We start from the raw sequence: 14,211 nt of genomic DNA, 5'->3' as shown, positions 1-14,211 counted from the left end.
ATTGCTTTTATACACATTAAAAATTCACTTTGAGAGTATTATGTCCCCTAGGTGTTGACTACTACAGGCGACCTCATCCACTTTGGTCCTCACATCAACTCTAGGAAAACTGCCGTTTTCAAGGAAATCTGAAGAGATTTGAAATCGGCAAAATTAAGACTCAAATCCAGGTCTTCGGACCACAACTGTTTCACAAAAGGCTGTAGACCTGTAAAGGAAATACTGACCTCATTTCTGAAACAAAATCTTTATCTTCACCAAAAAAATCTCGTTACACTTTTTGTCTGCCTTGTTAACAACATACTGTTTGGTTTTTAAAACAAAAATTCATTTTTAACCTTACCTCTTAGTTGTAAACAGAAAGGGAGGAAGGGGAGGTTTAAGTAAAAATAAATAAAAGTCCTACAAAAAACAAACAAAAGACACCTTACTAAATTCAGTTTCACTTTGGCACATTTACTCTCAATAGTGCCAAACGACACTAGTGAGGAATCCATTACCAGGGTAGATTTCCCCCGTATATTACTATCTATCTGTGTACGTACGAAAAAAAATAATTGTAGTATTTTATGGTGTGTGTTTGTACATGTTCATCTTCACTACGCAGTTCCATCAAAATGAGGGAATATTCTACAAATCGTGCCTTCCATATTTTTACTTCTTCTACCAACAGGTTCGTTTTTATACATACCACCAACTATTTCAACTCGAAGAACATACAAATTTATCACAACACAAAGCAACTCTCAAAGTATCACGATATTCAAGAAACAGGGCGATCAACGAGCAAAGCGCCCACGCAACTTAAGGGGCTTAGCAAAGTCCCTTCAATTCGAGACCGGGTTGGCAGAGGCCCAAACTTCCCCGCCTTCCACACCGCGCTCCTTAAATACTTCACTCGTGACACGCCCGGCCCGCAGGGCTCTGGAGGACCCTCCTTACCCCGAGTCAAGAGCAGGCCTCCAAAGGCCAAGATAGGGCCGAAACCCCCAGCCCTTGCCAACAACACGTCCTTAAGGAAGACGTACAATCTGCCCCTCCACCCGTCACAAACTCCACCACGAGATGAAAGGCCACCGGCAGAGGCCTGCGCCCAGTCTCCCTTCGTACCCGTGACGCCGTATCACGATCCTCCGCGCCAAGTAAAGACGGAGGAAGCAGCCTCCGCGTCCCCAAGCCTGTACTTCGTTTTCTCCCTTCCCCCACGCGGCCTACGTTAGAACCAACTCCCAGAGAGAGAAAAGCCCGTGCGCCGCAGCTTATTACCCCTGCTCCCGAGCTGGCAACGAATAAGGCGCGTCCCTCTCGCAACGACCGCAGCACTGCCTTCCTCCTCGGAGTTCTAGGCCTCTAACTGAGGCAAAGCAGTCCGCAGAGAAGCACAATGGCGACCGCCCCTCTCTCAGATCCGGCGCAGAACCAGCCGCCACCGTTAAAAGCCCCTCCCTTCTCTTCCCCCCACTTCACGGACTCCGCCGACATCTCGCGAGAGGGGCGGCGCTGCGGGGGACCCGAGAGCTGCGGGCGGGCGGGCTCGACGTACCCTACCGCGGGGTGGTGCTCTGACTGCGGCAACCGTTGAAGGGCTGCCCTCAGGGAGGCAGCAAGGCGCCACCGGTAAGCAGCTGCGGCTGGTGGGCCGGCGGGCTGGCGGCTGGGCCGGCAAGGGTGCGGACGCCGGGAGAGGGGTGCTGGAGGCCCAGCCCTAGTTGCCGCCTCGCTTACTTGGCTAGAGGCTCTAATTCAGCCTTGCCGGCCCCGGCGCCCGAGTCCACGCCATCGTCTCTTGCCGCCTCTGGCAAACCAGTTGGACCCACTGCTCGAAATACCGCCCAGTTCCTTTTTTTTTTTTTTTTTTTTTGGCGCTTGGTAAGTGGCGCAGTGAATGTTTATTGACTTGAATCAAGCACTGCCTCTCCCGACCTCCCCTCCTCCCACTCTCTGCCGGTCCTGCCCGTGGTCTGAGAGCCCTCACCTTTCAGGGTAGGAGCCAGTTGCCCAGGACCGTTTCTTGCTGGTGGTCATTCAGTCTTGGTGGTGGTGTACTTTTACAGTCGTGTCTCCTAAAATCGTGATACTGGTCTTTGATAGCGTAGCTACAGATTTTGCAGTAAAAATTCACTTGGAGGAAAATTTTAAGGTAAATGGTCCTGTGAAAATTAGGCGAAACATTTAAAAACCCTGTAAATGTGGTAAGCTTAGTATGTAAATGATTAGTAAAAAATAAAAAGGAGTAAGAGAAAACTGCAATTGATGTGGATTTAGATTACATTACGTGGATTCAGGTGATATTGTACTTATTTTGAATAATGTATCAAACATAAAAGTTCTTTAACGGTAAAGATAAGTTACTAAGACTTGTAGACTTACTCAACGGCATCTGTTAAAGTGACTGTTTTATTAGGTTTTAAGCGATGCATTGTATTCAAATAATTCCAATAAATGAAGTATGAGGTTTCTATGAATATCTTTGTCATTTCATCTGAAGGGAATGCACTATCACTTCTCATCCCCATTTCACTCTGGGAGACTAACAGACTATCCATGCTTCGTTCACTATTATAAATTGTAAAATATTATAAATTTTAAAGATTCAAAGTTTATTATTTAAAATTGTCATATAAATGCCAGTCTAGCTTTTTAGGATTTGAGTTAAAGATTAAGCATGTGGTATGGGATAAAGTGAACATATTAGAGGAAATTAACTTGCCCTTTTTAGAAAACACATTTTTTTTTTTTTTTTTTTTGCAGCCAGGTTGAGTATACTACTAGCAATGTAGTTATGGATATGCACATGTGAAGCACCAGATTGCATGAGTTCATATCCTAGTTCTGCCTCTGTATTACTACCTTTGTTGTGTTGAGCAATTTTTTTTTAATTTTATTTAGGACTTACTTATTTTTGAGAGAAAGAGAGCGTGAGTGGGAGAGGGTCAGAGAGAGGGAGACACAGAATTGGAAGCAGGCTCCAGGTTCTGAGCTGTCAGCACAGAGCGCGATGCGGGGCTCAGACTCACAAACCCTGAGATCATGACCTGAGCTGAAGTCTATTGCCCAACCAACTGAGCCACCCAGGGGCCCCAGCAATTCTTTAACCTTGATAAGCCTGTTTCCTGTAAAATGGGATTAATAACAATACCTGTACCCCACAGAGCTGTTGAAAATATTAAATGGGTGGGGATGGGAGGGAGGGGCAAGTGGGTGATGGGTATTGAAGAGGGCACCTGTTGGGATGAGCACTGGGTGTTGTATGGAAACCAATTTGACAATAAATTTCATAATAAAAAAAAGAAAATACTAAATAAGATAATGCATTAGTTCCTGGAACATAGTAAGCATACCATAACTGTTAGCTATTATATTCCATGTCTAAGCCACCACTAATATTGTCTTTCTGGGGCTTAATATTATATAGGTCCCTTAAACATCTTCTCAAGTATATTCTACACTAAGAGGAATGACTGCACCATTTTTCTGAGCTATGGCAGTCAGACCTGGTACCAGTAACTTCTCTACAGAACTCCCAAACCTGGCAAGAATGGATCAGATTTTGACAGATTATGGCTTCATCCACACCCAGAACTGATGATATCAGCAGAGGTGAGTGTGACACCAATTTTCTATGCTAAACATACTTTCCACACTCTATTACTGATGCTAGTAATTGCATAAAAACCACTGATAACTGTGTTTTTATTCCTTAAGAATGGTTAGTTTTCATTGTTTTTAAAGTACCTTCTCTGATTTGAGTTTCCATGAGTTTTTAATGAGTTTTCATTATCAAAAATTTTTTGAAATTTTCCTATGTTAAAGACAATTTGATAGAATTGTGGATACAGATGGGTAAAATGGTGACTATATTTTCTGATCTAAAAATCAGTACAAAATGATTTGACAGGAAAATATTTGAAATCAGAACTGTTCTGATCAATTTAGACTCCATAGTTGTTTTTTTGTGTGCAAAATTCCCCTAATTAGCCTTCTTTTGCTAAGCTTTTTATCCTTATGACCAACTCTGACGTACCTTTTTTTATCTAAATATCTTGGTTCACCACTTGCCCACACCACTTAAATTAGTTTCCATACTACTAGTAATTTTTCCCCTTCTACTTTGTAAATTTGCCTATCATTTGGTCATGGTCATAACAGTCCTTTCCTCTTACGTTAATAGTTCTTCAACTAGCTGATAGCTTAGAGAATTCTCTTTCAGATACTGAATTTCCAAGTTCCAATTTTTCTTCCTTTTTTGTCATCCCACACCCTAACTTTCTAAGAAGCTTCTCTATGTAAAAGCAATCTTATAGATATTTTTCACTTTGCATAAGCTATGTGGTCTTTAAAAGGTGTGGTCATATTTGCTTTTTGTAAATCAAATCATTTTTAAATGCATTTTTAAAGTTTATTTTGAAAGAGAGAAAGAGAACGTACAAGTCGGGGAGAAACAGAGAGGGAAAGAGAGAGAATCCCAAGCAGGCTCTACACTGTCAGCATAGAACCCAATGCTCTTAACCAACTGAGCCACCCAGGTGTTCCTAAATCAAATCATTTTTAAATGTAGGTTATTTCTTAAGCTTTGGCTAACAGAAGGTAATACCTGGGATGAGAAAAGAGTGGCTATAGAGAGGTCCCTGAGTTGCAAACAAAGGATGCCAATTTCTTCTCAGATGGGAATCTTATTAATCCCTGGAGAAGGGAACATTGTGGCATCAACCAAGTTTAGGATCTACTATTTAAAGTTATAGGTAATTTTAAGGGCACTTGAGTGGCTCAGTCAGTTAAGCATCCGGCTCTTGCTTTTGGCTCTGGTCATGATCTCACAGTTTGTGAGTTCGAGCCCTGCATGGGACCCTGCGCTGACAGTGTAGACTCTACTTGGAATTCTTTCTCTCCCCCTCTCTGTCTGCCCCTCCCCTGTGTGCGCATGCGCGCACACACACACACACACTCCGTCTCTCTCTCTCTCTCTCAAAAATAAATAGTTACAAGTAATTTTAAGTATGTAATAATAATAATAATAGTCTACAGATTGAGGCCTCTTCCTTCTTAAAGATCCTTTGCTTTAAATCTTTGATATAAAGAATTCCATTCATTCCAAAAATGATAAGCCCCAGATTTAGTGATTTTTGTGAATTTTTCTCCTTTAATTGAATGGAATTTTAGAAATTCGAGTTTAATTAAAAGGTGCCACATTTAATAAACATCCACGACACCCGGTTGACTTGTGCTGCAATAATTTTCAATCCCCAGAGCCAATAGATGAAACAATATAAAAACAAAGAGAATACCATCTTGAATCCCTCTCTGAGAAACACTTTCTTACACCTAAGCTCATGGTCTAGAACTCATTAGTTCTAGGAATATTATTCTTGCTCATTTAGCTCTGGAATACATGAGCCGAATAGGAGCAGTTCCCAATTTACAAGGCACTTGGAATCTGTATGTGAAGCGCATTTCACACTGCCTGAGACATAGTTTTAAATAAAAGCAGCTTTTATTATTAATAATACTAGGGGTTGGAAAAATATCGTACACAGGCCAAATCTGGTTCACTGTCTGTTATTGTAAATCGTTTTATTGGAACACAGCCAGACTATGGTTATGTATTGTCTGTATATTAGAGTTGGCCAGAGAAACAGAACTCTCTATCTAGAGAATTGGCTAACATAGTTGTAGGGAGTGTTAACATTGAAATTTGTAGAGCAGGCCAGAAGGCTCGAAACTCTGATAGGAGTGGATAGTGCAGTCTTGAGGCAGAATTTCTTCTCCAGAAACACTGTTTTTGCTCTCAAGGCTGATTAGATGGGGCCCATCTTATTATCAAGGATAATCTCCTTGACTTAAAATCAGCACATTGTAGATACTGAGCACATTTACAAAATATCTTCACAGCAATGCCTTAAATTAGCATTTGATTAAATAACTTGATGCTCTGCATTGGCTAAGTTAACACTTAAAATTAACCATAACAACCTATGAATGAGTGCTTTTACCCAACAGTGGTGACTAGTTGTGATAGAGACAATATGGCCCCAAAAGCCTAGAACATTTACTATTTGTTTTTTTACAGAAAGTTTGTTGACCCTTGGAGTAAACTGTGAAACCAGACTGAACTGACCTTGTTCTTTTAATAACAACCAAGCTAAACATACACACACATCAGAATGATAATAATTGGCCTCCATGGCCACTTCAGATTACATTTTATGAGACTATAAGCAGAAAAACATCCAATTACTAATAGAAATTCCTTGGGTATTCCCTCTGGCAAGTTTGGTTACTATGCCTTTCTTAACTTAATTTTTCTTCATGTGTATGCTTTTATAACAATGTAGGTATGTGATTATTCATAGTAGCTATTTTAGTATTTTTTCCCTTTTCCTTCATAATTTGTCTCTCTTACCACTATACAAATATCCTTGCAAAATCAGTATCTTTCTGCACTTTTTTCTGGACAACTACACAGTCTTAAAAGAATAGTTCTATAATACACATATACACATGCACATACATGTGCACATGCACTCTCTTTTTCTCTACACACACACAGAACTACTTGGAGGTTTTTTTTAACCATTTATTTTATAAAATAGCATCATATGCATCTGGCTTTTTTCAACCAAAAGTACCTCTTACCTAAATCCCTATTTGTATTGATTATTTATCCTTTCTTTTCAATTTGTGATGGCTATTACCACTCTCTCCTGTCTTCACAGTGTTTTTTCAACTCTCTGATCTGTCTGTTGACTTGCCGTTTAGTATCTTTTGCCAAAGATATGTTCATGTTAAAATGTATCTGTGATTTCTTTTATGACTTTTGGGTTTCTAACTTAGTTTAATAAATCTTAACCTCTCCCTGGATTGTATCATGTAGTATCCTACATTTTCCAGATTATGTTTAATTAAACTCAGATTGTGTGATGGAATAAGATCATAGGATCCAGTTTCATGTTACATTCAATGGATAACCAGCTGTGCTAGTAGCATTTCTTAAATAATCCTGTCTTTATGTATGACCTTTGTCACACACTGAATTTTCAAATTTATACTAGATTTATTTCTGGATTTTATATTGTGAAAACTAGACTGTTCCGAACTATATAGAGTGCTATCGTTTGGGTCCCTTTTGAATCTTTTTCACATATTGATAATGTTCTGCATTTCAGTCACCTGCCTATTTCAGTAATAAGAAATGGTAACTGTTTCTTCCAGAATCCCCCAATACACCTAACTGACTTTGTATTATACAGTGCATGTTATGCTACTAGCCTGCCTAGGAATTATCTAATTTTTTTCCCACTATTCTTACTTCCTTTTATCAGCAGTTTGCTAAAACCATTGAATATACTTAATTATTTAAAAATACCGTATTAATATTTTTATATATCATAATAATTTTTTTTTAATTATACACATAAATACATATATACTACTTAGCTTCTTTACCCTGTTCCCTATCCAAGAGTCTTATCTCAATTTTCACTGTGTAGCCTTGTCCACTCTTGACAGCAAGTTGGCCATTTGTACCAAGGACAATACAGAAGAAATTCTACATTTTCCACTATTATGTCATCATAAATGTTATGATAATAGTGACATACTTTAAGTATTTCATTTATAGTAAATGTTTGTAATTCTTAACTTTAGTATAGTATGCAAACAGTGGTGGTAGTTGTCGATTTTGTTGTGGCTTGAATATTATTCTCTTCAAAGCTGAGAACCCTCTACTTTAAAAAATTATATTTTCAGTTTTTAGGGATACTAAATCAGTACTTTTTGTTTGTGTATAGCCAGTTATGATAAATTATGGAAAGGCTTTTCTCAGGAAAGTGATTATTGTTTGGAACTCTATTAAGGTATTTTTTTAATCTTATGAACTTTGTCTCAAATATTCTTGAATTGAAAGTTTTAAACATGTGTTTTCATATTAGGGTCTTAGGATGTGAATGAAAATAAATACAATTTTCAGAAATATTTGGTTTCCTTTAACAGTTTTATAAATACATATATTGACATGACTCTTTTGTTTTAGACATTGTTTCCTTAGGTTGATAACCAAATATTTTCTTGGTACATAAATTTTGCTGTTAGTCATCCTGTTACAAATTGCTAGAGTACTTCTAAAATACAATTATTTTTATGAAATTATATATCAGGATTTTAATAGGCCTTATTAACAATCTTTAATATGAATAAATAAAACACTAATCAAATTATAGCATTAAGAAATTAATTGGGTAGATGAAAATTTATATCTAAAAAGTTTGAGTAAAGAGTTTAAATTTTAATAATTCTTTCTTACAATGTCCAGAAATAAAAATTGCTAGTATTTAGTCTTATCGATGCTTGGAAGTAAGCCTTATAAAAAACTATTATCATTTATTCTCTTTAATGAAAGAAAAATGTGTAGAAAGACCTAAATACACTATTGCAACACTGCTTCTAAATCAAAGTGAGAGAAAATCAACTCTTAGGTGCCAAATAGAAGTTTTTACACCCTTTTTAGAAGACTTTTGTTTTCTTGCTATCAGAACAGTGTGTAGAGTTTAAGTTTTATTCACAGCAAAATTGGCATTAACTATATTTGCAATATTTCTAACTTATTTTGTTCAGAAAAATGTTGTGGAAAAGAAATGAACAAAAATTAATATAAGGTAGATTAAAAAATGCTTTTAAGAATAAAATGTAAATTTTTAAAATACAGAGTCAACTATTAAACATTACAGTGTTGCTTTTAAAGTAGGAATAAGGGAACATTTCCCTTTTTTCCTGAATTTACAAAAAAAATTTATTTTTTTTTAACATTTATTTTTGAGAGAGAGAGAGAGAGAGAGAATGCTTGCAAACACAAGCAGGGGAGGGGTGGAGAGAGAGACACACACACACACGGAATCTGAAGCAAGCTTCAGGCTCCAAGCTGTCAACATGGAGCCTGACTCGGGGCTCCAACACACAAACTGCTTCCAAAGTCAGACACCTAATGAACTGAGCCACCGACACACCGCCCCCCCCAAATATTTTTAAATTAGCATTCCATCAATTCATACAGATAAGTAAACTACCTTTATTTATGAAAAAAATCAATGATACAGGCACTTAATGCTAAAGAATGGGACCATCTGTTCCTATTAAAGATCAATGACTAGTGGTTCCACTTTCTGGTTACACATTGAAAGAGCTTGGAAGTCCCTATTCCATCCTAACAACAAGTAAAAAGCTAAACAGACTGAAAAATCAGCAGCTGCTCTTGAATTCATAAGAGAGAGGAGGACACAAAACAAACACTATCCCCAAGATTGGAGAGACTAGACAGACAAATACAGTGAGCTGTGGCTTATAGGAGTGCAGAATCAGGAGCTGACCACAGGAACCAGTGCCTGGGTAGGGAAACCTGAACTATAATTGATGAATTGCTGGAGGCTTAGTGTAGACAATTCTGGGACTTAAAAACTCCAGTGAGACCTATTCATGGGGTGGGGGGGCACCACAATATTGTGAGATTCACTTTCAGGAACTAGACCAGATTCCCAAAGTAAGTATCAAAGAAAACTCTCTTTGGACTTCTGGCAAGAGAAGGAAGAAAGAAACCACTTTGAAATACACCAGATTACTCTGTTCTTAAGAAACCCGGCCTTCAGGGGAAACTACTTAACCAAAACCTAACCTGCTGAGGTATTATCAGAGCCTAACTGGTCTGGGTAAGAGAAGTCCCCAACTAGAGCAAGCTCTATCCTTCCTTGCAGAAGAAGAGCAGTGCCCAACTGTAGCCAACTCTAACCATCCTGTCCCACCTAAGGCAGTAGGGGAAAAAAAAAAACAAACCTGAAAAGCTATTGTGAAGTTCATAGTCCATAGGCATTGGCTCACTAAAAGACTGAGACATAATCATGGGATTATACAATGCTTCCCCTCCCCCCATATCTCACCATTATATCACTAAAAGTCTATTTTTAGCAGTTCCTTTTATCCCAATAAATTATGTCTGGCTATCAAGAAGAAATTAAAAGGCATAACAAAAAGGAAAAAAACATAATTTCAAGAGATAAAAGCAAGCATCAGAACCAGACATAGCAGAGATGTTGGAATTTTTTTGTTGCTGCCATCATATATTTATTTTTAACATAGCACCCCAGTTTAACACCGTGCACATTTTCCCATTGGAGATTCTTAACATACTATGTTCTTCATAGAATAGGAATTTGCAACAACTATAATTAATTACTATGCTAAAGGCTGTAATGGATAAAGTAAACACACAAAAATAGCTGAGCAATGTAAGCAGAATCATGCAAATCATAAGGAAGAACAATAACCAAAAAATGCTACAGATAAAAAAAAAAACACTGTTACAGAAATGAAGAATATCTCTGATGAGTTTATTAGATTAGACATAACTGAGGAAAGAATCTCTGAGTTAGAGTATATGGCAATAGAATCCATGAAAACCAAAAGTCAAAGAGAACAAAAACTATCAAAAAACAATACATTTCCAGGGGCTGTGGAACAACTAGAAAAGGTGTAACATAGGTTAATGGGACTATCTCAAAGAGAAGAAAGAAAAGAACAGAAGAAATATTGGAAACAATAATGACAGAATTTCTACCAAATTTTTGTTAGACACCAAACCAGATATCCATAGAACACCGAGCAGGATAAAATGTCCAAGCAAACTTACACTTTAGCATATCACTTTAAAATTACAAAAAAAAAGCAAAGACAAAAGAAAAAATCCTGAAAGAGGCCAGAGTTAAAAATACCTTATCCAAATAAGAACAAAGATAAGAATTACACTAATTTCTCCTCAGAAGCCATGCAAGGAAAGAGAGTGAACTAAAATATTTAAAACACTGTGAAAAAAACCACTAATGTAGAATTCTGTGCCATATGAGATTCCTTTCAAAACTGAGGGAGAAATTGACAAACGGCATTTGAGAAAACTTGTTGACAGTAGACCTGCTTTACAAAAATGCTAAAAGAAATTCATTACAGAGAAGGAAAATAATATAGTTTAGAAATTCAGATATATATGAAGAAAGGAAGAACACCAAAGAAGGAAAAAATGAAGGTAAAATAAGAACTTTTATTTTTCTTCTTAATCTAATAGATAGCAGTTTTTTTTTGTTCAAAATAATACCAACAATATATGCAATTATGTATATGTATATGTGTATATAAGTGCTTCTGTATACTTATATATAAGCAAAATGACTAACACCAATGATACAAGAGCGGGAAGGAAAAAATTAGGATTATTTTGTTATTATAAGATACACTACTTGTGAAGTTGTGTAATATTATTTGAAGGTGGATTTGGATTAGTTGTGAATGTATAGTGAAAACTCTAGGAGCAGCCAGTAAAAACAGCAAAAAGGAACTAAGATTGATATGCTAAGAAAGAGAAAATAGAATCATATAAAACATTCAGTTAAAACTGTAAGGCAGAAAAGAGTGAAAGACAAAAATAGGAACAGAGAACAAGGGCAACAAAAAGAAAACAGTAACAAATGTAATGATAGTAATCCAACTATATTAGTAACTAAGTTGAATATCATTGGTCTAAATGTACCAGTTAAAGGACATCATCAGAATGGATGAAAAAATAAGATTCAACTCTATGTTTTCTACAAGAAACTCATTTTAAATATGTATGTATAACGTATATAGCAGACTTCAAAGTAAAGAAAGCTAGTAGGGATAAAGAAGATCATTACATAATGATAAAGGGATCAGTTCTCCAAGAACACATAACAATTTTTTAAATGTATGCATCTAACAGAGCATCGAACTACCTGATACAAAAATGATAGAATTGCAAAGAGAAATAGATGAATTCACTATCATAGTTGAAGACATCCATACTCCTCTCTCAGATGGGTTAATTCAGCAGATAGAAAATCAGTAAGGACATACTTGAACTCAACAACGTCTTTAATCGACTAGATATAATTGACATATATAGACTCCATCCAAAACAGGAAAATTAATGTTTTCTCAAGCTCATGTGGAGCGTTTGCCAAGATAAACTATATTCTAGGACATGAAACACACTTTAACAAATTTAAAAATAGAGATACAATGTGTGTTCTCAGACCATAATGGAATTAAACTAGGAATCAACCACAGAAAGACAACTAGAAAACATTAAAATACAGGAGATTAAACAATACCCTTCTAAACATAGGGGTCAAAGAAGAAATCTCATAAGAAATTTTAAAATATTTTGAACTTAATGAAAATATAACTTAATCAAAATTTGTGGGAAGCAGTAAAGCAGTGCTTAGAGGTAAATTTATAGCACTGAATTCATATGTTAGAAAAGAAGAAAAATCTAAATTCAATAAGTTTCCACCTTAGAAAGCTAGAAAAGGAAGAGAAAATTAAGTCCAAAGTAAATAGAAGAAAAGAAATAGTAAGAATTATGACTAAAATCTATGAAATTAAAACCAGGAAGTCAATAGTAAAAATCAACAAAACTAAAAGCCAGTTCTTTGAAAAGATTGATAGAATCAACAAATTTCTAGCCAAGTTAACTAAGAAAAGAAGAAAGGACACAAATTAATAATGGCAGAAAACAGAGGACATCACTACAGATTCCATGGAAACTAAAAGGATTACAAAGGAATACTATGAACAACTTTATGCCTACATATTTGATAACCTAGATGAAATGAGCCAATTTCTTTAAAGACACAATTTGTCGAGGTTTGGCAGAAGATGGCGGCGTAGGAGGACGCTGGGCTCACCGTGTCCTACTGATCACTTAAATTCTACCCACATCTGCCTAAATAACCCAGAAAACTGCCAGAAGACTAGCAGAACGGACTCTCTGGCGCCAAGTGTAGACGAGAGGCCCATGGAAGAGGGTAGGAAGGGCGGAGAGGCGGTACATGCTATAGGGACAGGCGGGAGGAAGCCCGGGTGGCGGAGGGGCAGCCTGCCTGGTAAGGCAAAGCCCCCGAGTCTTGCTTGCAAAAGCACAGGGGCCGGATGGAGCGTGTTCTGACAGCCAGTGGGACTTAACATCTGGAATATTAATAAGTCAACAGCTCTGCTCTCAGAGCGGGGAGGACGAGAGGACATTGGGAGGGAGAGTCGTTGAGTCCCGGAGGACAGAGCTCAGCTTGGCGGGGAACAAAGGCGCTGGGAAGTGCCATCTCCCTCACCCATCCCCCAGCCAAAATCCCAAAGGGAACCGGTTCCCATCACAGAACTTGCTTGCACCGAGCAAACACCCAACTCTGTGCTTCTGTGGATCCATCCCTCCGATGGGTCTGCCTCCTGCCCGGTACCACAGGGCCCCTCCAGAGGCGGACCACCAAAGGCAAAGTGAGCTGAGTCTGCCCCTCCCGCCCCTGTGCACCTTGCAGATACACCCCGGCTAATATACCAGATCCCATAGAAGCAGCACAACAAGCCTGGCAGTGTGCTAGTACCCATACAGGGGTCACACCACTCCACAGTGAGTACTGCCCCTGGGAGAGGGGAAGATAAGGTACACACCAGTCTGACTGTGGCCCCAGCCGTGGGCTGGGGCAGACATCAGGTCTGACTGAGGCCCCACCCACCAACGCAGGTTACTCCAGACAGCACAGAGGAAGAGCCCTGCAGTTCCGTGCCACTCTAGGGACTATCCAAAATGATGAAATGAAAGGATTCTCCTCAGAAGAAACGCCAGGAAGTAGCGACAGCTAACGAACTGATCAAAAACGATTTAAGCAATATAACAAAATGAATTTAAAATCATAGTCATAAAATGAATTGCTGGGCTTGAAAAAAGTATAGAGGACAGCAGAGAATCTATTGCTACAGAGATCAAGAGACTAAGAAAACAGTCAGGAGGAGCTAAAAATGCTATAAATGAGCTGCAAAATAAAATGGAGGCGACCACATCTCAGATTGAAGAGGCAGAGGAGAGAATAGGTGAATCAGAAGATAAAATTATGGAAAAAGAGGAAGCTAAGAAAAAGATAAAAAAATCCAGGAGTATGAGGGGAGAATTAGAGAACTAAGTGATGTGATGAAATGTACTAACATACGCATAGTTGGGATTCCAGAGGAGGAAGACAGAGAGAAAGGTGCTGAAGGTGTACTTGAAGAAATCATAGCTGAGAATTTCCCTGATCTGGGGAAGGAAAAAGGCACTGAAATCCAAGAGGCACAGAGAACTCCCTTCAAACATAACTTGAATCGATCTTCTGCACGACATATCATAGT

The 14,211-nt window shown here is 38.0% G+C and overlaps 2 protein-coding genes across 12 annotated transcripts in view; one reads left to right on the top strand and one right to left on the bottom strand.

The window, feature by feature from the left end:
• The window catches only part of MARCHF7 (membrane associated ring-CH-type finger 7), a 58,963-nt gene extending 57,155 nt beyond the window's left edge, over positions 1 to 1,808 (bottom strand). For 4 of the 11 annotated variants that reach the window (XR_006220732.1, XR_006220733.1, XM_042994523.1 and 1 more), the window contains exon 1: positions 1,267 to 1,420. The gene's annotated coding sequence lies outside the window, so the exon portion shown is untranslated. Of the gene's footprint in view, positions 1 to 1,266; positions 1,421 to 1,548; positions 1,704 to 1,725 lie in introns of those variants that run through there. The other 7 variants (XM_042994527.1, XM_042994529.1, XM_007078468.2 and 4 more) reach the window with 5 other exon arrangements.
• Positions 1,422 to 14,211, top strand: part of BAZ2B (bromodomain adjacent to zinc finger domain 2B) — a 433,092-nt gene continuing 420,302 nt past the window's right edge. Inside the window, exons 1-2 of the mRNA XM_042994501.1 lie at positions 1,422 to 1,617; positions 3,416 to 3,600. The gene's annotated coding sequence lies outside the window, so the exon portion shown is untranslated. The remainder of the gene's footprint in view (positions 1,618 to 3,415; positions 3,601 to 14,211) is intronic.

Source organism: Panthera tigris, chromosome C1 (assembly GCF_018350195.1).
Source record: "Panthera tigris isolate Pti1 chromosome C1, P.tigris_Pti1_mat1.1, whole genome shotgun sequence".
Taxonomy (NCBI): domain Eukaryota; kingdom Metazoa; phylum Chordata; class Mammalia; order Carnivora; family Felidae; genus Panthera; species Panthera tigris.
Note: the sequence above shows the minus strand (reverse complement) of the source record. Positions and strands in the feature narration are given on the sequence as shown.